This window comes from Puma concolor, chromosome C1, assembly GCF_028749965.1.
Source record: "Puma concolor isolate L17-30 chromosome C1, mPumCon1.1.hap2, whole genome shotgun sequence".
In the NCBI taxonomy this organism is placed as follows: domain Eukaryota; kingdom Metazoa; phylum Chordata; class Mammalia; order Carnivora; family Felidae; genus Puma; species Puma concolor.
In genome coordinates this window covers 125620511-125645650 of record NC_141674.1, presented here as the reverse complement: position 1 = coordinate 125645650, position 25140 = coordinate 125620511, and the positions used below count along the sequence as shown (strand labels likewise).

Genomic DNA, 25140 nt, shown 5'->3' with positions numbered 1-25140 from the left:
CATTGACTGCACTCTTCTTTTCTCTTTCTTTGGTTCCCCCCTTTTTTTTCACCCACTTAACGTCTACTTTTCCAGCTTATGTTGTCTATCTTCTTTCCCATCCCGGATCCTACTTCACCTTCACTTCCTGGGGCCTCTCCATGCCCCCACCCCTGGTTGTCCTCATCCCCTCCACAAATCTAGCTGTCACCTCCACACAGATGCCTTCCAGATATGCACTCCTAGTTTCCAGTTACTCTTCTGAGCTTGAGTTTGACCTTGTTATTAGGAATCTTCATCTCCAGGGCATTGTAAAACCAGCATGTTCAGAAACACGTTTATCTTAGAAGGGTAGCAGATCATAGTGGTCAAGAGCATAGATTCTGGAGCCGGGTTGCCTGGGCCAACCTCCTTCCTGCCTCCCTCACTTCCTAGCTGGGTTATCTTGGTGCAAGTTGTCTTAACCTTCTTTGCCTCAGTGTCTTCACCATGATAGTAAGTGTAATAATCCTGTGCAACTCAAAAAATTGTAAAAATTGCATGAGCAACAGACGCCTGGTCGATTTAAGTGTGCAAGTGCTTGTTTTTACTGTTTTACTATTTTTATATTTCTTTTTCCTTAGAAAACTTAAGGCTTCTGCGAGATTCTCTTCTTTCAGGTCATATATATTTATGATATCGATCAGTCTTCCAGTGGCCCAACTTGAGCCATAGGACTTCCATTCTCTCACCTTCAACCTTCTATAAATTATTAAGGCTTTTAGATTTTCTAAGTATTATGTTTCTTGTTTCTCTTCCTTTTTCTTCTCCTCTCCCATGATCACTGCATTAATTCTTCCTTGAATCCATAGGAGAGCTTCCTCCTCTGTCTCTGGCAATTGTTCAGTCCTCACTTCCTCTCTTTGCAGGTCTGTCTTGCATAACGTTAAGGCTAGTTTCCCTGAAACACAAGCTGAATCATGCCATCTTCATCCAAAACCATCACCACCCTGTCACAAATACACACATACTGGTCATTGAATGATGTATAAATACTTCAACCCAGTAATGAGGTTCTGTGCAACCTCTCTTTTTCACTTACTGCTCCTTTGTTGTTTTCTCCAGGGGCTCCATATTATAGCAGTCTGCTCTAATTTCCAGTCCCCAAAATTGCTTAGCTTCCTTTTACTTCTGTGCTTCTGTTCATCTCTTCCCTTCTCCCTGAACTGTTGGCTACTCACTCTCCCAGGGCTATCAAGATCCTCTTTCCTCTGGGACCAAGTGGAATGACAACCTACCCTATTAAACTCTCTTGTATCGCTCCAGTGAGAAGTGACTGCTCACTGGAAGAACCAAATCGCACTTTGCATTTACTACTCGGAGGGACACTTACTTATTGCAAACCAAAGGGCTGAGTGTTGTGTAATGAGAAGGATTTGGAGTTTCAAGTTATAGGAACTGGGATTTTAGTTCAGGGATGCCAGAGCGAGCCTCCTTTTCCTCATTTTTAAAATGGCAATAACAGCAAATACATCACAGATTTTTGAGAATGAAGTCAGGTATATATGAAAACTGTTTTAAAACTACCATGCAAAACAACTAGTTTCATTTAAAACTTTATTCTTAATATCTTTATATCCCCACAACACTTTACACAATGTAGGCTTTTCAGCATAAAAGTGTTGAATAAAATTATTTGTGAATGAATCCATCAGATTCAACTTGTAAAATCTTCTACCATGAATTTCTTCTTTTCAAAAACCCAATTTCTCACATTAACGGAGACCGACCTGGATTTGGGAGCCGTTTCAAGGCAGTGAAATGCAAGAAAGTGAAATTATCTGATATTTTTACAACTTGCTTTCTTGAATAGGAGAATGGCCTTTTACTAAATTATTTCTTTCCTGAACGAATCATTCAATCACAAGAAATGTTTAGTGTCCTCATATAGAAGTAATAAAATGATCTAAGAGATTATTTCTTATCATCATATAGCATCTATTCTGGCCCCTTGAGGTGCTAGAAGGCAAGGAATTAGTTAAGGCAGTTCTTCACATGGAGAGCACAATCCATTGGAATCCTAATGAGTGAAGGTCATAGAAGTCTGCTGAGGAAGGATCATTTGGAGAACAGATGCATTCAGAGGAGCAGTGGGGCCACCTCCTGCCCAGCTGTCAGGCCTTGAATTCAGAGGTGCTGGCAAGTGAGTGAGGGGAGAAAGGATCCTGACTCTTGTCTTGCCTGACTCAGTGGAAAAGCAAGGATCTGAGTACAAGGAAGGGAAACACAGAGCCCTGACAAATCCCCAGAGAGAGTGCTCACAGGGAGACTTCTAATAATCTCCCGATTGTAGCTTGGTGACTCACATCTGTTTTCTCACTTTACCCTTTTAACACCCCATTGGGATATGGAGGGTAAGGTTCAGTATCCTCTTGCTTGACAAGAATGAGGGAGAAGGACAATGGGTCTGCACTTACCTCTAACAGATAAAGAAGGTGTTTTCAAGCAATACCAGGAGATATAGAACTCAAAAAAAAAAAAAAAAAATCCTTCTAGTTTTTTTGTCTTAAAAAGTTACTGAGAGGACACCTTTTGGGATGAGCACTGGGTGTTGTATGGAAACCAATTTGACAATAAATTTGATATGAAAAAATGTTATTTAGGACAAAAAAAAAGTTATTGAGTTCAAGCCCCACATCAGGATCTGTGCTGACAGCTCAGAGCCTGGAGTTTGCTTTGGATTCTGTCTTCCTCTCTCTGCCCCTCTCCTGCTCACACTCACTTGCTCACTCGCTCACTCTCTCAAAAAGAAATATTAAAAAAATGTTTTAAGTTATTTACAATAAGGTAAAGTTTCTGGGCCCCTTATGTTCTCATGTTAGCATTTCCATTTTGCTTAAAGGACCCTAAGGTGCCCTGGGTACTCCTCTAGATCATGTTACCAAAACTTAAGGACACTAGTCCTTCCTTCTGTCAGACATTCTCTTTTCCCATCTGAAGAATGGGACAAACTCAGAATCCTGGATCCCTACTAACTTTATTTGAAGACCTCAAGCAGGTCAATCATGAGAATGGGGACATTTTGGAAAATGAAGTAGACTTAGAAAAGGAAAAGGCTGGCCATTCATTTTTCACGTGAATTGGAATGTAACAAAATCTTATAATTGCTAAGTTTTTCTTATACACTGATTAATAATCTCACATGCATTTAAGGGTAGCCTGTTACCCTAGGTAGGGGTATGAAATTGTCTGAAATCTATCAATGAATAAGCTTGCCAGAATCTTCATTTCTAGGTTCAAGATACAGCTATCAAGATAAAAGAGAAGGTCATCAGGAGAATGCAAATAGACTCAATAGGTCCCTATACTCACTGTTTACTGCAGCACCCCTCTTCCCACAGAGAAAACAGCTCTGTGGAGCAGAGTTTGAAGTGGAAGCAGGTGACTCATGGGTAAGCTGGGTGCCACTGATGGAAGCTTCTTGAAGCCTAGGGATTGGCGATGAATGTGTGACTGTCCAGGGGTGTGGTCCAGCAGGGACAGCCGCCACCTTGGGGCACATGCTCTGGGCTGTTGCAGCACAGTGGAAATGGCACAGGGTGATTCATGCCACAGACACTGCAGTCAGCTCAAAGGTCTAGGGGAGTGTCTGTGTGCAGAGTCCAGCATTGAGCCGGAGGAGAGAGAAGGCCCATGTAAGAAGGGCTGATCCTATGGAGGAGGGTCAGTTGAAACAGGAGGGTTCCTGCCAGGGATGGGCTGAGCCTCAATGCTTTCCCATGCCACCCATCTGAATGGAGTTATGCGGTTCTGCAGATCAGCCAGTGGTCATCACTGAAGGAGTACTGTTCTATTAAAGTCCAGACAAGAAGAGACAGACACGTCTAGAGCAAAGGCCAGCATTGAACAGACAGAGAGTAAGACTAGGCAGTGCACTCGCTGTTCCCCCCTCTCCTGCAAGAACTTGTGAGGTTCACACTGATCCCAGTCAGGCAAGGCAGGGAGAGACAAGGGAGAGTGTTTTAATGCTAAATGTGACAGTCCTTTAAACCCGAATCCCTGAGAACATTAACTTGAGAAAACTCTGGGGTGACTAGTTTAAGATTTTGTTTTTGTTTTTGCCATCAGACAGGATAGGTTGAGAAAGAAAAGCTACATCTTGGCAAATGTGTGTTTGGAACTATGCAGTTGATATTGCTTGAAAAAAACTAACATCTAGGGGCCGCATCAAACGTCCTTTATCTTTATTGGAAATGAATACTTAGAAATTTACATGCAGTTGATGGTAAGGACATTCTAGAATGGGAACTTTGTGGCTGCTGCTTTTCCCCAGATGGGAATGCCTTCAAGCTTACAGACTTTGTCATTTGAGCAGTGTCTGAGGTGTCCTGACCTGAAGCTGCCCAGCTTCTGTGCTACGCTGGCTGGGAATTGGCCCTTTCACTGAGGTGTGGCTTTGTCTCAGACAGGCACAAGTCTTCTCTTGTTCAACAGTTCAACAATTTCTGTTTATCAAGCATGTAGGATGTGCCTAGCACTCCACTAGATGCTGGTGGACTAAAGGATAATGTGTGGTCTCAGCACCGTGGAGCTGGCCCACAGCCCAGTGGAGCAACAGCTCTGGAACCATCAATTATGAAGTACAGTATAAGACCTATACTCAAGCACAGTGGAAGCGGGATGGGCCTTTGGAAGCCCTATGGTGGAGGTGATTGTACTTTTTCTGGACTGGTGAGAATGGAGGAAAGGATATAGAAAAGATGGGGCAGGGGAGAGAGAGAGGGAGAGAGGGTAAGAAGAAGAGAGAGACAGGGAAAGAGGGAGAGGGGGAAGTGAGAGAGAGAGAGCAGGAGAGACAGTGGGGGAAGGAGAGGGAGAGAAGTTGGAGGGGAGAAAAAGAAAGAGAGAGAGAGAGAGAGAGAGTAGGTGGGAAGGAAGAGAGTCTTTTCGTGTTGTTTCTCTTCAGCAAAAACCTCAAAAAGCCCGGGGGTATCTGCACTCAGCTCTTTGCAGAAGACTAGCAGAGGCTCAGAAGCGCTGTGAGGCGCACAGATCAATTTTTAACTGGTTTGTGCAGCTTGTGGACTGTTTTCTAAATTATGTCTAAAAGCATCTTTTAAAAGTTGAAGTGCCCATTTTTCAACGCTTTTGTTCACTGACTATTGGATGTGATGCTGCAGCCTGGCCCCCACCTTTTCATTCTTAGTTATTTTCCAGGCTCTCCTTGTCGCCCGAGCACCTCACCCCTTGCTCGCTGTTCAGACGGCGTTCTACCATGGCATTCTGTGCCTAGCAGGGTTTGATGATGATGCTACCAAGAGGCGACTTCCTTTAGCTCTGACCCAGCACAATGAACACGTTTGTCCTTTTTCTTCTTCACTCTTTACACACCCTACCTACTGCATTCAGGCACTGTGCCAGAATGCTTGGTGACGGTATGAAGTACCAAGTGTACTCCATGCTCCAAAGATACTTATAAGCTGGCCTGAGAGTCAACACAGACACCCAGAACATGGAACTACTTTTCAAGGCCGGGAGGATTTGGGACCAGATGATAGTGATGCAGACCAGAGGTTTCGGCCATAACACTACTGATGCTCTTTGCTGTGGTGCCGACCTGCACATTATAAGATGTTAACAGCATCCAGGTCCTCCACCCAGTACATGCTGGTCCACTATCCTAGTTCGTAACAGCCAAAAAGGTCTCTAAATGTTGCCAATATGCCCTCGTGGGGCAAATCACCTCCAGTTGAGAAACACTAATGCAAACCTTAAGGACATCAGGTGTCAAAGGGGAGCTGTTGGTGGCTTGCAGTTCTTAGAGGGCCACTGGGTCTCAGCAATGACCGAAAGATGGGGAAGGTTTTGATGGGTGCAAAGGAGTGCGGGAAGTCTTTCCTGGGGAGGGCACAGCCTCTCACCTTCTCCTATTTGTATAGCTCTGTCTAGAGTCATTAACTCAGTCCAATTACTGCAACTCTTTCTATTTTATTTCCTCTCTACCTCCTCTTCCTTCCTGTCTTGATCCATGTGCCTGACTCCTTTTCTCTCACTGAACACAGCTTAGGTGTGAGGTGATGTCTGTCATCGCAGAACACCGAATAGCCTTCTTTGTGTGGACGCCTCTAACAAGGACTGTGGTTTCATTTGGTATCTACCTGCTGTTCCTGCAGAGAGCTCTCCAGTAATCTGCCTTCCTCAGCGCTCAGCTGAGATTTTCCCATGAAACCTCCTTCTGTCTGTTTCTGTAGTAGATCTGTCTTGTTATTCCATTTTGTTCCATCCTGAAAATGGTATGGACACAATCAGGGTTCCCTGATTCGAAATGCATTCGAATCATACTTGAGAATAAGAAAAATAGTGATCTCTGGTAGAATTTTTATGGCAGAGAGACCAAAAGAACAAGACTGATGGAGAGAAGACTCTTAAATATATAAATAATGATTTTGGATATGGTATTGGTTTCTTCTGAGTTGGCAAGGGAAGTGCCTAAGCTAACTTGGCATAGCCTGTGGAATCCTGGTTCAAAAGCCTGATGGAGAAGAAGAAGGCAGCAAAGCCAGTAGCATGAAAACTGTGTGGAGTTGTTATTAGTAGCTGAGGTCTGCTGCTAAGAATGTCAATGCTGAATGTGTCATGAAGTTAATTTATTATCTTAGTTTATGGTTCATTTTGATGGTGCTGTTACTCTCACCTTCCTTCGAATTTCTGAATTATTTTGCAAACTGCAAATTTACCAATGTGCAACTATAAGGGCAACTGATACCTAGTCTTTCTATTTAATTTTTATATATGTTTAAAAATATTGTATTGAATTTACTTTTTTAATTTGTAATTCCTATATGGCTAACATACAGTGTTATATCAGTTTCAGGTATATAATATAGTGATTCAACACTTCCATACAACAAACACCTGCTGCTCATCATGATAAATATACTCTTTTGTATCCATCACATTTGTGAGATCAAACCCTGCACTGGGCTCCGTGATGAGCACAGAGCCTGCTTGGGATTCTCTCTCTCCCTCTCTCTTTGCCTCTCTCCTGCTTGCATACTTGCTCTCTCTCTCTCTCTCTGTCTCTCAAAATTAATAAACTTATATAAAAAGAAATTGAAAAAAATTCTGTACACTGATATCGTATCCTGCAACCCTATGGAGCTCACTGGTTTTAGTTTTTTCGTGGAGTCTTTAGGATATTTTATAGAGTATCATGTCATTTGCAAATGGTGAAAGTTTTACGTCTTCCTTAACAATTTGGATTCTTTTTCTTTTTCTTTTTCTTTTTCTTTTTCTTTTTCTTTTTCTTTTTCTTTTTCTTTTTCTTTTTCTTTTTCTTTTTGTCTGATTGGTGCGGTCAGGCCTTCCAGTCCTATGTTGAATAAAAGCAGTGAGAGTGGATATCTTTGTCTTCTTCCTTGTCTTAGGGGAAAAGCTCTCAATTTTTACCATTTAGTATGATGTTCGCTGTGGGGTTTTCATATGCGGTCTTTATTATTTTGAGGTATGTTTCCTCTAAACCTACTTTGTTGAGGGTTTTTAATCATGTATCGATGTTGTGCTTTGTCACATGCTTTTTCTGCATTTTTTGAAATGATCATACAGTTTTTAATCCTTTCTCTTGTTGATGTGATGCATCACATTGATTGATTTACAGATATTGACATCCCACTGGATTGTGGTGAATGATTTTTTTCATGTATTTTTGGATCTGGTTTGCTAATATTTGATTGAGGATTTTTGCATATGTCTATCAGAAATACTGGCCTGTAGTTCTATTTTTATCTGTCTTTGGTATCTTTTATCTGTCTTTGGTGTCTATCTGGTTTTGGTATCAGGGTAATACGGGTCTCGTAGAATGAATTTGAAAGCTTCCTTTCCTCTTCTACTTTTTGGAATAGTTTGAGAATAATAAATATTAACTCTACTTTAAATGTTTAGTAGAATTCACCTGTGAAGCTGTCTGGTCATGGATTTTTGTTTCTTGGGAGTTTTAAAAAAAGTTTTAAATACTTACTTATTTTTGAGAGAGAGAGAGAGAGAGAGAGAGCGCAGGGCAGGCAGAGAGAGATGGAGACACAGGATCTGAAGCAGGATCTGGGTTCTGAGCTGTCAGCAGAGAGCCCAACGTAGGGCTCAAACTCACAGATGGCAAGATCATGACCTGAGCCGAAGTCGGACACTTAACCGACTGAGCCATCCAGGCACCCCTCTTAGGAGGCTTTTGATTACTGATTCAATTTCATTGCTGGTAATTGGTCTTTTCAGATTTTTTATTTCTTCCTGATTCAGTTTTTGAAGGTTATATGATTCTAGGAATTTATCCATTTCTTCTAAGTTGTCCAGTTTGTTGACATATAATTTTTCATTAATTTTTTTTGTATTTCATTAAATTTTTAAATGAATGAATTTCATTAAAATTCATTAAAATTTTTGTATTTCTGTGGTGTTGATTGTTGTTATTTTGCCTCATTCATTTCTGACTTCGGGTCCTCTTTTTTAATGAGTCTGGCTAAAATTTTATCAATTTTGTTGATCTTTTCAAAGAATCAGCTCCTGGTTTAATCGATTTGTTCTATTTTATTTATTTATTTATTCGCTTGTTTACTCATTCATTCATTCTAGTTTCTATTTCATTTATTTCTACTTTAATCTTTATTATTTCCTTTCTTCTACTGATTTGGGTTTTGTTTGTTCTTTTTCTAGCTCCGTTAGGTTTGGGGTTTTGTTTGTTCTTTTTCTAGCTCCTGTAGATGCACGTTTAGAATGTTTGAGATTTTTATTGCTTTTGAGGTAGGCCTTTATTGCTGTAAACTTCCCTCTTAAAACAGCTTTTGCTAGGGGCGCCTGGGTGGCGCAGTCGGTTAAGCGTCCGACTTCAGCCAGGTCACGATCTCGCGGTCCGTGAGTTCGAGCCCCGCATCAGGCTCTGGGCTGATGGCTCAGAGCCTGGAGCCTGTTTCCGATTCTGTGTCTCCCTCTCTCTCTGCTCCTCCCCCGTTCATGCTCTGTCTCTCTCTGTCCCAAAAATAAATAAACGTTGAAAAAAAAAATTTATAAAAAAAAAAAAACAGCTTTTGCTACATCCCAAAGATTTTAGACTGTGGTGTTTCATTTTCATTTGTCTCCATATCGTTCTGATTTCTTCTTTGATGACTTGACCCATCATTATGTTGACCCATTCATTGTGTACTAGCTTTCTATTTAATGTGCATGTATTTGTGTTCTTTCCAGATTTTTCCTGTGGTTGATTTCTAGTTTTATAACATTGTGGTCAGAAAAGATGCACGGTATGACTTCAGTCTTTTTTTAATTTGTTGAGACTTACTGTGTGGCCTAATATGTGATCTTTTCTGGAGAATCTTCCATGTGCACTTGAAATAATTGTGTATTCTGCTGTTTTAGCATGTAATGTTCTGAATATATCTGTTACATCCATCTGGTACCATGTTTCATTCAAAGCCAGTTTCCTTGTTGATTTTCTGTTTAGATGATCTATCCATTGATGTTAAATGGGGTGTCAAAGTCCCCTGCTATTATTGTATCACTCTTGATTACTTTATGTTTGTTATTAACTGCTTTATGTATTTGGATTCTTCCATATTGGGTGCATACATGTTTACAATTGTTATATCTTCTTGTGGGATTGTTCCTTTTATGATTATACAGTATCCTTCTTTGTCTCTTGTTACAAGTCTTTGTTTTACAGTCTATTTGCCTGATATAAGTATGGCTATTTGGCTGTCTTTTCATTTTCATTTGCATGATAAAAATGCTTTTCCATCCCTTCACTCTCAATCTGCATGTGTCTTCAGGTCTAAAATGAGTCTCTTGTAGTGCCTAGTTTTTCTTGACAAGTGTTTTTTTGTCCTAGCCCTGTCATGGCTTCTGGCTAGTTAAGTAATGAACCTTGTGCTGACATAGTCCATCTGCTGCAAGGACCTTAAATTTGACACTGATGAACTTGATTGGAGGGTTCCTTGAAGGTTCAGTTCAATGTCAGGCTCTGAGTCCAGACCTTCCCACCTTGGGCATCTATCTTAGACAAATCACTTAGAGGTCTCCATTCAGACCATCTCTGCAGAAGACTGATTATTCTAATAAACAGTCTTTCAAACTGAATCTCAGGTTTGGCTTCAGCTTTCTCTTCCACATTCAACTTCCTAGCTGGTTATGGGAGATCATAAATTGAATAGGCTCAGATACCATAGGTGGCAGATGTGTGAGTTGTAAGAGGAGAAGGAAAAAGCTAAACTTAGGTATCTGCTGTTTACTTACATGTGTAGGCAGTAAAGCCTGTCTCAGTATGAATGTTACCTTCTCTTATATGTGGGGCTTTAAAGGCAAAAGTATATATATTTTCTTCATAGTACTATGCATCCAGAATTTTAAAAGACCTTTAGAATTGACCAAGTTCATTTGTATTTCCTAATTGAGCTCATCCTTAGTAATACCAAAGCCACCTGTTTGTGTAGGTATTCACTCATTTAACCCTCACAATCTGGGAAGGTAGATACCATTAATGTTTATATTTCACAGGTGAAGAAACTGAGGCACAAAGATGTTAAGCAGTTAACCCCAAATCCCATAGCTGGAAGTTTAGAATTGGGTTTGAATTTTGGCAGTCTGGTTCTAGAGCTCATGCTCATGGGCACTATGCTCTGTTCCCTCTCATACTCTAAAACCTCTCTTCGGTCAGTGTTTCTGTTCACTGAGGGAATACGTATGGTTGAAGGCCTTACTACATGCCAGGCACTGCATAAATGTCACATAATATCACAGTGTTGTGTATTATTATGCCCACCCTAAAAGGTGGACTTACTCTGGCTTACACAGATGTCAAGGGTCAGAGACAGAATGAAACTCTAGAAGATTCTGTCTCCAAATTTGTACCACCTCCTCCCCTACCCCCACAAATAAGCTTTATTTAGAGAAGTACTAATTAAACACATATCATGTGTCTTCTACTGTGTCAACACTAAAGAATAGAGGAGCTGATAAGTTTGCCCTGGAAACACTTATACCATCACTATATAGGCAATACACAAATAAAGACGTGAGATAATTAGCAAAAGAATGGCCAGTTCTATTATGGCAGAATGCCAGTGTTTAAGACAAAGAAGAAAAATATTCACAGAGAAGCTTATAGAAGGGACAGTTTTATTTATTTCTTTAAAAAAAATTTTTAATGTTTATTTATTTTTGACACAGAGAAAGACAGAGCATGAATGGGAGAGGGTCAGAGAGAGGGAGACACAGAATCTGAAGCAGGCTCCAGGCTCTGAGCTATCAGCACAGAGCCCAACGCAGGGCTCAAACTCACGGACTGTGTGATCATGACCTGAGCCGAAGTCGGATGCTTAACTGACTGAGCCACCCAGGCGCCCCAAGAAGGGACAGTTTTAGAGAGACCATAATTACTGAATCTGTGTTCCTGGACAGTCCCAGTTTTAAAATGTTTGCCCTAATTATGCTAATTTATCAGATCTCATATCACAATTATTGGTTCATAAAACATGCTCCATGGTTACCAGACTTGCATTAAGCCTTATGGAGAGAAACAGTCTAAACCTGAGGTTTGGTGGCTGGGAACTGGGTAGGCAGGCTGCAGTGAGCTCGGGACAGGTGTGCACCGAGTCGACAATGACAAGGATCATGGTGTATTTGCTGGATTCGCAGGAGAAGGGCGGAGATTAGAATGATATGTCTCAATTATTATTTGTAGCATTTGTAAGTTTATTTTTCCTCAATAGGTGATGCCCAGTATCACACAACTTTCCACTCAGTCCTTGAATTGGTCAAGAACAGCAGCCTACTCCAGAATCAGTGGCATTGAAATAGGTCTTTACTTCTACGCATGCCTAGCCCTTTAAGTATTGAGTTGGCACCATTGCCCCCTACATCTTTGTCTGGCTTTGTTAATCTTATTTCCAGCTTCTGAAAAGAACAATATATCCAAGTACAATCATTAATTGAATATGATTCAATCCGGTCCCATCTTTAATAAGAAACCAAAGAAGGAAATTCAATTAGACTCACCTTTTCCATTTCAAAAGATCAAGTCCTCCACTTTCACAGTTAAAATTATGAAAGATTAGCTTCTTAGTGGAAGGCTACAGGAAAGTTTGGATTCCTGTCAAATATTTAGTGTAATATCTTAGGATCGGGATTAATATAGCCTTTCAGCAGCTTGCTCTGAATTTCTGTCGATGCAATCTCTCTTTTGGAAGCTTTTAAATAAAAGGCATTCTGTACTCTGGCGTGACTCAAAGTGTTCAGCAGAAATGGTAACAAGATCAAACAATTTTAGGACAAGTTCTCATGCCTTCTGGTCATGAAAATGCAGACACCTCAATCTCATTTCCATAGCTCAGTGTTGATCCGCTTACTTTCAGAGAAAATTGAAATTATTGAAACCAGGTTTGAAGTCTGTGAATATTTGAGGGTTGATCTATAATTACAAATTAACAGCAGCAGTATAAAACAAAATGTGATAAAATAAAATACAACCTAATTACTTCATTTGGTAAAATTATGTCACATATCCCTAGAGAATCATATTATTAATGATGATATTATTATCAGAGTTAAAATTTACAGCATCTATTTTAGGTTCTAGATGCTCTGAGTGCCTTATTTTTCTCAAACCTGTATTTGTTTGACCCTAAGGCATTGATTATAGCCCCTAGGCTATAACCTTAAATTATGCTGCCTTTTCAACCCTAGTAGATATGCCTGTTTTTCCAGGAATAAAATATATCCTACTATCCTTTATGCAAAGTTATCTACAAATCTGTATTGGAAACTAGAGTTACATGTAAATAAGTGGAATTATTTTGTCCCTCCAAGCTTTATTTTGCAGTCTGATTGTATGATGTGTTACAAGTATAATCATAAAAGAGTTTATTTATGCAAAACTTTCCATGTTGTTTCAATGAGTTCTGCCTCAAAGCACTGTTTAAACAGAAACCCTAGTGTCCCCTGGTATTCCAGCTAAAAAGGTAAATATTTGTAATAGGCATACTGCAGTCATATTCTCAACATTGGCAAGAGCATTCATTTCTTTTTATGCCATGCTGCCAGAAGCTGGCACCCACCAACACCTGTGGCTTTTGCATCGAAATGTGAGTCCTAGGTTGGTGTTTTCTTTTCCACTGACAGGATCTAGTGAACAGGCAAGGTGTGGACTTCAGTCTCTGAATTGCAGAATAAAGAAATAACACTGGATCCATTAGCAACTCAAATTACACAGATCCCAAGGGAGAACGAGGTTGGCCTCTCTACAGTCACAACATTCTAGAACAATGCTTTCACAAAAGTGTTTAAAAATGAGGGTAAATCCCTTCTTTAGAAGAATATTATTTGTAAGTCCAACAAGAGTCATAAAGTGATATGGGCTGTTATTTATTCAGAGCTTTCTCTGTAACAGGCACCTTTCTTAGTTTTCCCTATTTAATTCTAAGAAGGGCTGCATGAGGTAAGCGTGTCAGTGTCCTCCATTATGAGGACAGGCTTAGAGAGTTGGTATAGAGAGTTGATATAACTCACTAAAGTCATGCCCCCTCCCAGTGGAAGACCACACTTCAAATGCAGATAGTCTCACCCCAGAGCACAAGTCCTTGGCCACAAAAAGCAGACCTGCTGTTGTGAGAACAGACATGAGCTGGGTTGTCCACAGGAATCATCTCTACTTTGGTCCTCACCACCTGATGACATGTGAGCCTTCTCCAGTATCCCTAGAGAACATCCCCAGAGATCACACAAAGGTACAATAAGTGATGTGAAGCTGGGAGAGAAGACCTAAGTTTGTTTTCTAAAAATATATTTTTAAGGAATGGATAAGTGATGATTTGTTTTGGTTTAGTTTTTTTTTTTTTTTTTGTATCAGATCTTCTTGTTTTTTCCAGCTTTATTGAGGCATAATTGACAAAAATGTTATTTGTGATATACAGCATGATGTTTTGATATACAAATATGTTGTGAATTATTACCACAATCAAGCTAATTAAAATATTATCTCCCATAGTTATTTTTATGTGTATGTGTGATAAGAACATTTAAGACTTATTCTTTTAGCAAAGTTCAAGTAATACCATGCATTGTTATTACCTATAGTCACCAAGTATACATTAGAGCTCCAGAAATTATTCATCCTGCATAACTGAAACTTGATATCAGCATTTCCCAATTTCTGTCCCTTCCTCCACTCCCATCCCCCTCCTCCACTCCAGGCATTGGATACCACTATCCTACTATCTGCTTCTGTGAGTTTGAGAATGTCAGCACATGAGTAGAAAGGCTAGGAAAAGGTAAGGAATTTGGGGTTCATTTTCTGGATGAACATTCTAGAAAGAGCAGCCTGGTGCTTTTTCAGGATGTGGCTACAGGGGCAACAAAACTAGATCCAGACTGATGAGCAGGATGAACTATTCTCATGTTTCACTGCACAAAAGTTATGTGGGGAGCTTTAAAAAATACCAATGCCTGGGCCCTGCCTCATCCTGAATAAAACCCTATCTATCTATCTATCTATCTATCTATCTATCTATCTATCTATCTATCTAGATTTATCTATCTATCGACAGTGTGAGTGGGTGAAGGGCAGAGAGAGAGAGGAAGAAAGAGAATCCCAGGCAGTCTTTGCACTGTCAGTATGGAACCAGCATGGGGCTTGAACCCATGGAACTATGAGATCATGACCTGAGCCAAAACCAAGAGTCAGATGCTTACCTGACTGAGCCACCCAGGGACACCAAACCATATCTTTTGGTGTGGATCCATGCACTAGTCATATTTTCAGTTCCCCATGTGATTTTTTTTTAATTTTTTAAGGTTTATTTATTTTGAAGGAGAGAGAGATAGAGCCTGAGCAGGGGAGGGGCACAGAGAGAGAGGGAGACACAGAATCTGAAGCGGGCTCCAGGCTCTGAGCCTGAGCTGTCAGCACAGAGCCTGACACAGGGCTCGAACTCATGAGCTGTGAGATCATGACCTGAGCCAAAGTCAGACACTTAACTGACTGAACCACCCAGGCATCTCACCCCTGCCATGTGATTCTAATGTGCAGCCAGAACTAAGAATGTCAGTTGAAATATAGGAAAGAGTGGGTGACAATTCAGAGTGTACAATGGTAATTGGGGTGCAGAGGGTGGATATGAAAAATAGTTGGAAGGTAAGCATAAATATAGCAAGAACTGATAATCATGTCAATGGGGGTGGAGGAAGAGAGATGAGCTGTCAAGAAGGGTTCCCTGCTTGGGGCCTGGGTGGATTATAGTGCCTGCAGCTGAAGTAATAAATTCATGAAGAGTAGGTATTTTAAATGAGGATGAAAGTTAGATTTTGGTGATGCAGAATATCAGGTGGTTCAAGGACAGCCAAGGAAAGGGTGCATAGTCACAAAAGCAGGGGGCCAAGGAAGAACCCCATATGTAAGCAGAAAGTGAGGGAAGAGAATACAGGAAAAAAAAAAAAAAGAGATGTCTAAGGAACTCATCTCTCCTTCACTGTCTAATTTCATAGCCACTAGCCACATGTTGATATTTAAAAAAAATTTTTTAAATGTTTATTTTTGAGAGGGAGGGAGGGAGGGAGAGAGAGAGAGAGAGAGAGGCAGAGCATGAGCAGGGGAGGGCCAGAGAGAGTGGGAGACACAGAATCAAAAGCAGGCTCCAAGCTCTGAGCTGTCAGTGCAGAGCCTGACGCAGGGCTCAAATTCATGAACTGTGAGATCATGACCTGAGCCGAAGTTGGCCGCTTAATCGACTGAGCCACCCAGGTGCCCTGACACGTTTGATATTTAAAATGGAATCCATTCTTTGGCAGATTTGATTAATGGGAAAGGCCTTATCTCTTTCTACTAAAATCTTTGTAGGCCAGTACTTTCTTTAACTTTATTATATTTGTTCATTTAATAATTCACTCATTACCTCACTCATTTAGTTACCTAGTCTCTTATCCCATTTCTATCCAAGGAGGAAGCTGGTGATGCCACCCCCAGAGTATGGTGAGTTCTGTTAAGGCTGGGAGGCTGGCCCCATTCCAACTTGGTAAAGCCAGTCTGTCTCCATTTCCAGTGATGTGAGCTGTGTGTCTAGTCATCTCATTATCTTGCGGTACCTATTAAAAACATTTCTCCCTTTTACTCTAGAAACAAGAACTACATTTCATAAATGAGTGATGTGACTGCTAAATACATGGATTAAAAAAAAATGTAAAGCGCTCTGGGATTTTCCAGGATAAGAAGTCATTACAGATGTTGTCTTGTTTCAGATGTCTTGGAGATTAAATAGGCCTAAATCAGCTCCTGAGCATTTTATTAGTGAATCTGTGTCATTTGAAATCTTTCCCTGAAACTTTCCCACCCACTCTCTAACCCCCGCTTGAATAATGGAGTAATTAGGGATGAGCTCAGACTCTCCACTTGGTCTTGACCTATCCCAGATGGTGTAATAGTCATGGCTTTATCAGTAAAGAATAGAAGGGCGGGGGGGGGGGGGGGCTATGCCAAGAAAATAGTACTTGCATTAATGAAAAGTCATTTGGATTCACATTAAAACTCTTTATTTAATATTGTTCATTGCCCTCTCATTATTCATTCTGTTGATGCATAGGGGTGCATGTACTCTCACCCTGGAATTGTTTCTGAAAACAGTCTGTCAGTCCTGTTGTTGAATTGTCATGCTTTGATGGGACAAGGAAATGTTCTGTAAAGAAATTCTAGTAGAAAATTCTTTATAGTCAAATGTTCACTCATCAATTGTTTATTGATCACCTACTATGTGCTGCAGTAATGTTGAATACTAGAGAACACAGTTCTATAAACTCCACTCTTAAGATATTCTTAATCTTCTATTGGAAAATATATGGTTCTATATACTGGGCACTGCTTTAGAGGGTTTTTACATATTTAACCCACTTCCTCTTCCCAACAATGCTATGAGGTAGGTGTTGTCATTATCAACCTCAATTTTATAGAGAAGGAAATGAAAGAATATGGAATTTAATGGCACATCCCAAATTATACAGTTAATAAAGGCAGAACTGGGATTAAACTGAGGTTGTCTCCAATCTGTGCTCTTAATCACTAAACTTTCTTTCCCCTGTTCAACTCTGATCTCTAGTGGGAGATGAAAAGAAACTCCCCTTGAAATTAACTTATTTGTAGAATGTGGCTATCTCTTCATCTGTGGTTGACATTTAGTTCTCTCTATATAAATGATTCTTGAAAAGCAGCATTTTTAAAATAAATGCTCTTTCTCTTCCTATCAAGCATTATCTAGCCAAATAGAAACAAAGGAAGAGGTAAACATTTAGCTTTACCATGCATACCTTGGGTTATCTATGAGGATTTTTGACCTCTTAAATCTAAAACATTTTATAGGTATTCTTGGAATCTTTCATTCCAAGTGTTTAAGGATTGCTGTCTAGAACAAGGACAGATTGCTTTGTTTTAGAAGTCATAGGTAAATATTTATACAAGAATGCCAACTTTTGCTAGGCTATACAAACCACATTCCACCTTGGGCTGCATTACCAGTTGCCTCAATTGCCTGCACATCCATAAATGTGCGTACGGCCAAAACCAAATGTCCTCCAGCCTTAGGAACACAAAGAAGTTAAAGAGACCAGTAGCCCCAAAGCACTTACAGAGCAATTTTATTAGGACTTGGGTTACTGGGAAAGTTTTATTTTATCACTCAGCTATTATCTTGAATCTGCCATTCACTCAAAGGTTATTGTTGCCCTTAATTCAGCTCTGTACCTTCTGGGCTATCACAATTTTGTTGAGCACTTTTCTACCCAGATAGATAACAGGATTTGGTGACAGCTTTGAATTGCATTACCACTGAAACTTTTGTAGATCTAGGATTTCTTTGTGTAGGCTGGTCCCTGACTATGACTTACTTAGGCTAGTACTTATTAGCTTATAAAACAGGCCTGACTCTGTAAAATAAATCACTAATTCTTCCAGAGTAACCACCTCTAGCAGTGTTTATCAACACACACATAAATAATCTAGATGACCATCATGAGGGATTCATCATGACCTCTGATGGGCTCCTGGCCTATCCTATAAGTTCATTTAGTAATAAGATCCCTGGTCAATAGAAGTATCACCTAAACTCCAGCTTTCAAAAGTTCTGTTGTGTTCTTGAGAAAGAGTATTTGAAGTGGAAGGAATGAAATTGGCAGAGAAGTTATGGTCTTTTAAGTATCTGAGAAAGGCTCCCATATACAGAGGGATGGCCGTGACCCGATCATTCCTTGGCAAATGAACAAAAGAGAAAATACAATTACTTAAGCAGAGAAAAATACCCAATTTGAGAAATTAAGAACAAACTACAGAAAAAATATGATAGCATTCCAATTTTCCCTTAAGTTATCTACTATTTAAAAAAGTTTTAATAGCTGATCTTCATGGGCACATGGTAAAATTTGTTCTTCCGTGTTTTTTTAAGAATTTTTTAATGTTTATTTTTGAGAGAAAGAGAGAGGAGAGAGAGAGAGAGAGAGGCAGAGGCAGGTGTGGAAGGGCAAAGAGAGAGGGAGACACAGAATGTGAAGCAGGCTCCAGGCTCTGACCTGTCAGCACAGGGCCTGACATGAAGTCTGAACTCATGAACCACAAGATCCTGATCTGAGCTGAAGTCAGATGCTTAACCAACTGAGCCACCCAGGCGCCCCTGTTCTTCCATGTTTTGCTTGTCGTATTCATCCATAAATAACTTGGCACTATGTATCAAGAACCATAAAAATGTTCTGATTTTTTGACCCACTAATTCTCCTTTTGGGAGCCCAAAATATGAAGAAATCACATGAATAAAGATATTAATCACATCAATTGTTAAAATACTATATGAAGAAACTTAAATGCCCAACAATGTAGAAATGGTTACAGAAATTATAACATGCCCATTTAAAAAGTTTTTTTTTAATTTATTTTTTTTATTTTTGAGAGAGACAGAGCATGAGCAGGGGAGGGGTGGAGAGAGAGGGAGACACAGAATCCGAAGCAGGCTCCAGGCTCTGAGCTATCAGCACAGAGCCTGATGTGGGGCTTGAACCCACAGACCGTGAGATCATGATGTGAGCTGAAGTTGGATGCTTAACCAACTGAGCCACCCAGACACCCCATAACATGCCCATTTTATAGGTGCATAAAGTAGAGATACTCTTAGTCTAGGATCTATTTGACATAAATATTTGTCTTTTGTGTGTCAAGTGCTTTTCCAGATTCTGAGACTACAGTGGTAAGCAAAATAATACCATTTGCTACCAAGCCCAGGAAGCTTAGAATCTGGTAGGGAACTAGATATTAATGAAAATAATGTGTTACCTTCATGGCCAGGTATTTAGGAGGGCCATTTTCATTGTTTAAAGATTTGCATTAAACATTTTACTGGACAGACTTGGTTTGGGGCTGACTCAGTCAATGTACAGGATAGATAACCTTGATGTTGTGTTTGTCTGTGGCTTAAGAACACAATAGGTAATGGGAACATTTGATAGCATGTAGGAAAGGAGGTGTGGAACTCTCAAAGCACTCAGGCCATCAATGCTATTAGGAGCTCTGAAATCTAATGTTTTTAAGCTCAGTTGAGTCTTCTGTTGACCTAACTAAATGTTTAGGACAACAGCATTTCTGCTTCTCTTGTGTACTTTTTTTTTTTTTTTTTTTTTTTTACCCTGTGTATTGGAAACAGTATGAATAATTAATGAGCAATTTTTATTGTATCTCATGAAACTATAATGATGCTAAGTTTGTTGCATGATACAGATAATGGGATAAGATTAGTCCTGCAGTTCCACTGCAAACTTCGATGTTCCCTTATCAAAGTTTAATGACCTCTTGCTGTGACAAAGAACAACATTAGGTGCTTAAAAAAATTCACTTTCAACCTAATTTGCAGATATTGAAGCAAAGGCTAAGGAATGTTGTAATGATAGATTTCATGTTTTGGGTATTCATTGGATCCAAGTATGTGGTAAATGTGTCTATTTCAGAGGGAAACATATTTAGTTTTTTATTTCTTTTTATTTTTTTAATTAATTTATTTTTTTAATGTTTATTTATTTTTGAGAGAGAGGGACACAGAGTGTGAGCAGGGGAGCCACAGAATCCGAAGCAGGCTCCAGGCTTTAAGCTGTCCTCTCAGAGTCCAATGCAGGGCTTGAACCCAGGAACTGCAAGATCATGACCTAAGCTGAAGTCGGATGCTTAACCGACTGAGCCACCCAGGCGCACCTCACAGAGGTCCTCACAGGGCCACTTCTTATATGGATAATTTTACAGAGTTATGAATCATTCACATGCTTTGGGGTCTTGGGTTGTGATTTTTTATTTTTTTTTTTTTTACACATAAATGCATTTGATGCTTCTCTTCATTCACATGGAACACTTATTCCTTATTTCTTGTTTTAATGGTAAAGGGAATTGTGCCCCTCTCCCTTTTCATCTTTATTAACATCACCTCTGGCCCCCTCCTCCTTGTTTGAGATCAGTATCATAAGGAAGCATTTGCTTCTGAGGTTTAGGTATGACTGATAAAAATAAAATAAAATAATCCTCTCATATATATACAAATTATGAACCTGCTATTCAAAAGACCACTCACCAGCCAGGTTACCCTGTTTCTCTGTGCCCCTGTGTTTCTGCAGGGATTGTAGAGTCTCGTGTTATTGCTTACCCTGCAGAGATCTCAGCTGACCTTTCAACAACTCCAGCAAGTTTTCTCCAGGAATAAATCAGTGAAACACAAAGGCCACATCAAAGAGGGAGCCTTCAGGGCTTCCGAGATGTGTACCTTGGACATGGAACTCTCCTCTTCTGTCTCTAAAAGGCCAGAGTAGGAGTGGGCAGTGGGTAAATTGTTGCATCAACATACAGTAATTAATTCTATGCTGGAAGTAGACGACACATTTGGAGACAGCTTGAAACAGCTCATGTAAACATAGGGAACATGGAGAGTGGGATTGACCAACTTGATGGAAAAGACAAGTTGGGTTGATGTTTGTCTTCTGGGGAATTATTACTTCAAATTCTGAGGCTTTATCAAATGTAGTACTAATTTATTTCATATGTATCTCATTGGTCCTTGGGCATCTCGGTAAAACAAATTCTCTCAAAATACAAGAAGAGTTTGGAGATTTTTATTTGACCTTTATTTCCTGTTAATGCATAGTATAAGTAAACACTAATGTATTCTTATATTTATCTTATTTTCAGTTGCCTTACTACAGTTTGATTTTAAAAAGATTTTGTTATATTTCTTGAATGTTCTAGATATAGTCCATGAGTAATTGTTTTTATATACTTGATTATTTCCAGTATTTGTATTATTTATTTCATTTTCACATCTTATTACATCTGCTCTCAAACAGTGTTGAAAAGTAAATAGTGATAGAGGACATTCTTATTTATGACTCTAATATAAATGCATCTTATATTGGCTTCTGGTAAATGCTTTCTTATGCATAGGAAGCATCCTCTGATGTTTATTTTACTTAAAGTCAAGAAGAGTTCTAATTTTTTTTACTATTATATTCATTTTTTGAGAGACAGAGAGAGACGAAGTGCAAGTGGGGAAGGGACAGAGAGAGAGGGAGACACAGAATCCAAAGCAGGCTCCAGGCTCTGAGCTGTCAGGACAGAGCCTGACATGGGGCTTAAACTCACTAACTGTGAGATCATGACCTGAGCTGAAGTCAGACGCTTAACCAACTGAGCCACCCAGGTACCCCCAGAAGGGTTCTTACAAAATAGTAGTAAATGATTTTTAGCATCTAATGACATAATCACATTTTTATTTTAATTTGTTAACATAAACTTAATTGATTTTTAAAATATTGATTCATCCTTATATAAAAAATGAACTGTTCTCAGTCATAGTTTACTTTATCACAAGGCTAAATATAATTTTCTAACATTCTATTTAAAACATATTTAATTTGGGGCGCCTGGGTGGCGCAGTCGGTTAAGCATCCGACTTCAGTCAGGTCACGATCTCGCGGTCCGGGAGTTCGAGCCCCGCGTCAGGCTCTGGGCTGACGGCTCGGAGCCTGGAGCCTGTTTCCGATTCTGTGTCTCCCTCTCTCTCTGCCCCTCCCCCGTTCATGCTCTGTCTCTCTCCGTCCCCAAAAAAATAAATAAAAAACGTTGAAAAAAAAATTTAAAAAATAAAACACATTTAATTTTATAAAGGAAATTAGAGTTTCTTTTTTTATGCCAGGTTTATCAGACTTTGCATTAAGATACGCTGCCTTAGTAAACTTTGTTTCTTACTCTCTGTGTTGTGTGCTTTTCTTTCTTAATCAGGATGCTAAAGGGTTGCTTATTTTGTCTTTTGAAATATTCAGCTTTCAGTTTAATTTATCCTTTGCTTGCTTGCTTGCTTGCTTGAGTTTCTGTTTTGACGTTGTCACTTTCTCTTCCCTAAGATTTTCTCCCTACCTCATTATGAAAGTCTCAGCTCAAGTGCCTCAGAGAAAACTTTGCTGATGACATTTCATGGCCACCGTCCCATCCTAGGCCATCCTATTACGTTACCCTATGTTGTGTTCTTGATCACTTGTATCTCTATCTGCAATTATCCACTGATTTTTAGATTTTCAAACAGATTTCATTTGTTACAACCATTTTCAATTTAGAGGAAAAAAATGAGAAGATTCTATAGGGTTACTGTAGACTTCACATCTAGTTTCCTCTGTGATTAACAGCTTATGTTAATTAGTATGGTACATTGGTCACAATTAATGACACGTTGTTATTAATTAAGATCGTGCTTTATTCACATTTACTTACCTTTACCTAATGGTCTTTTCCTGTTCCAAGATGCCATCTAGAATCCATTTACTTTTAGTTGTCATGTCTCCTTAGACTCTTGTGGCCTACCGCAATTTCTCAATCTTCCTTTGTTTATGATGATTTTGACAGTTTTTAGGAATATTGACCAGGTAAATTGTAGGATGCCCCTTGATTGAAACTTGTCATTATTTTTCATGATTACACAAGGGTTATGTTTTTTTTTTTTTTTTCCAAGGGTATATACTATTAACAGGATCTATCACAGACAACGTTGACCTTGATCTCCTGGCTCAGGTAGTATTTGTCAGGTTTCTCAACAGTGAATTTAACTATTTTCCTTCCTCTGTCCCTAGATTGTATTAAAAGTGTAGGGAGTTGTTTCTTTTCATTGCGTGTGAAATATCTATATCAATTATTTAACTGTGAATTTTTTGTTCATCTATTAATTATCAGCAATCATTCACTGCCATATTCCTGAATCTAGAAGAGTAGCAAAATAATAATAATAATAAAATTCCTAGTCACTCTTCAATGAGTGTTTCTTGAATTAATGTATAAATTGATTAAAAGCCAACTTATTTCAGTTTTTTTTTTCCTGTGCTCTTGTCTTCAAGTTTGTTTTCTTAGGTTTTTTAATTCCTTAAGTTAAATATTTAATTCATTTATTTTCAGCATTTTTTACTTTTTTTAAATTTTTAAAAAATGTTTATTTATTTTTGAAGAGAGAGAGCATGAGTAGGGGAGGGTCAGGGAGTGAGGAGGAGAGAGAATCCTAAGTAGGTTCCATGCTTGTCAGCGCAGAGCTCAATATGAGGCTCAATTTCATGAACAGTGAGATCGTGACCTGATTCAAAATCAAGAGTCGGGCACTTGACCAAGTGAGCCACCCAGGCACCCCTATCCTTTCACTTTAAAATAAAAACATTTCAAGCTATAAATCTTCTTCTGAGTTTAGCTGCATCCCAGTTTTTTTTTTTTTTTTTAATTTTTTTTTTCAACGTTTATTTATTTTTGGGACAGAGAGAGACAGAGCATGAACGGGGGAGGGGCAGAGAGAGAGGGAGACACAGAATCGGAAACAGGCTCCAGGCTCTGAGCCATCAGCCCAGAGCCCGACGCGGGGCTCGAACTCCCGGACCGCGAGATCGTGACCTGGCTGAAGTCGGACACTTAACCGACTGCGCCACCCAGGTGCCCCTGCATCCCAGTTTTGATACGAAATATACTTGATTGTTATATTCATATTAAATAACATGTATTATACATTTATTGCATTTTTGATTCTTGGATTAGTTAGAAGACTATTTTTTAAGTTAAATCCACTTAGATTTTTGTGGATTTTTTTTGTTCTTTCCTCATTTGCTTCAAGGAATGTTACTGTTTTCTTTGTGGCCACATAGGTAATCACTTTCTGTAAATTTATATCCAATAGACATAAAAAAAGACTGCATTTTCTGTGTGTAAGGTACAAATGACACAGTTCTATATACACAAATAAGATTTTTGTACTCAGTCTCTTTCTGGCTCCCTGTTTGAAATATTTAGAATTTGGGTTTCAGAATCTTACTGTACTGGACATTATAATGTCATCTTCTATTTCAAGACAGAAAACTTTTTAACCCTTATATTATTAGAATTCACTGTGGTTATTGTCATCTCTTTGGATTCCACTTTAACTTTTAGTTATTCTTGGTATATCACTTTGGTTTTGTTTTGTTTTACCCTCTTTTCCCTCTAGCCACAGGACATGAGTTTCCATTGCCCTCTAGGCCTGAAATGCTCTCTTCTATAAAATCCTGTGTCCCCTTATTATCTGATATAGCCCCTCTGCTGACATCTTCCCAAAGTATTTTACAAAGATGAGTCATTTGCATACTGTTTTGTAACTTGGTTTGCTCTAGACCAGTATGTCCAAATACCAACCTCGTCTCTACCCAGGTGATTTTTAGAGCACTCACACCCCCCCCCCATTCCAAAACAGACCCCTTGACTTATATGTCAGAAACTTGCTCTTCATGCATTCTTCTGCCCACTGATGTTTCCGTTGTAAACCTAAAATCCAGGAGTCATCTCAGGTTTGATTCCCTATTCAAGGGAGATGCTAGGGGCAGAGGGTGGTGGTACAGACCTGTGCACAGAGGGAGGTCCCCTCACATCTTGGCTGTACCCTTTGAAGTGGATCCTGGCATCCTATAGGTTTCCTTGTAGCAAAACTGTTGAATCATTGGCCTCATTTAGAGTGTAGCTACATTTTATGGCCTCCTGGACTATGAAGGTAAAATTCACAAGGCCCAGAAAATGTAAATTACAATAACGCCTTTCATTTTCTTGGTCAAAATGCTTTGAGTTGCAGGAATGTTTTTATTTTTATAGCT

The 25140-nt window shown here is 39.3% G+C and overlaps 1 protein-coding gene across 5 annotated transcripts in view; it reads left to right on the top strand.

The window, feature by feature from the left end:
* The window catches only part of NCKAP5 (NCK associated protein 5), a 993237-nt gene that overhangs the window by 210413 nt on the left and 757684 nt on the right, over positions 1-25140 (top strand). The gene's annotated exons all lie outside the window — the stretch shown is intronic.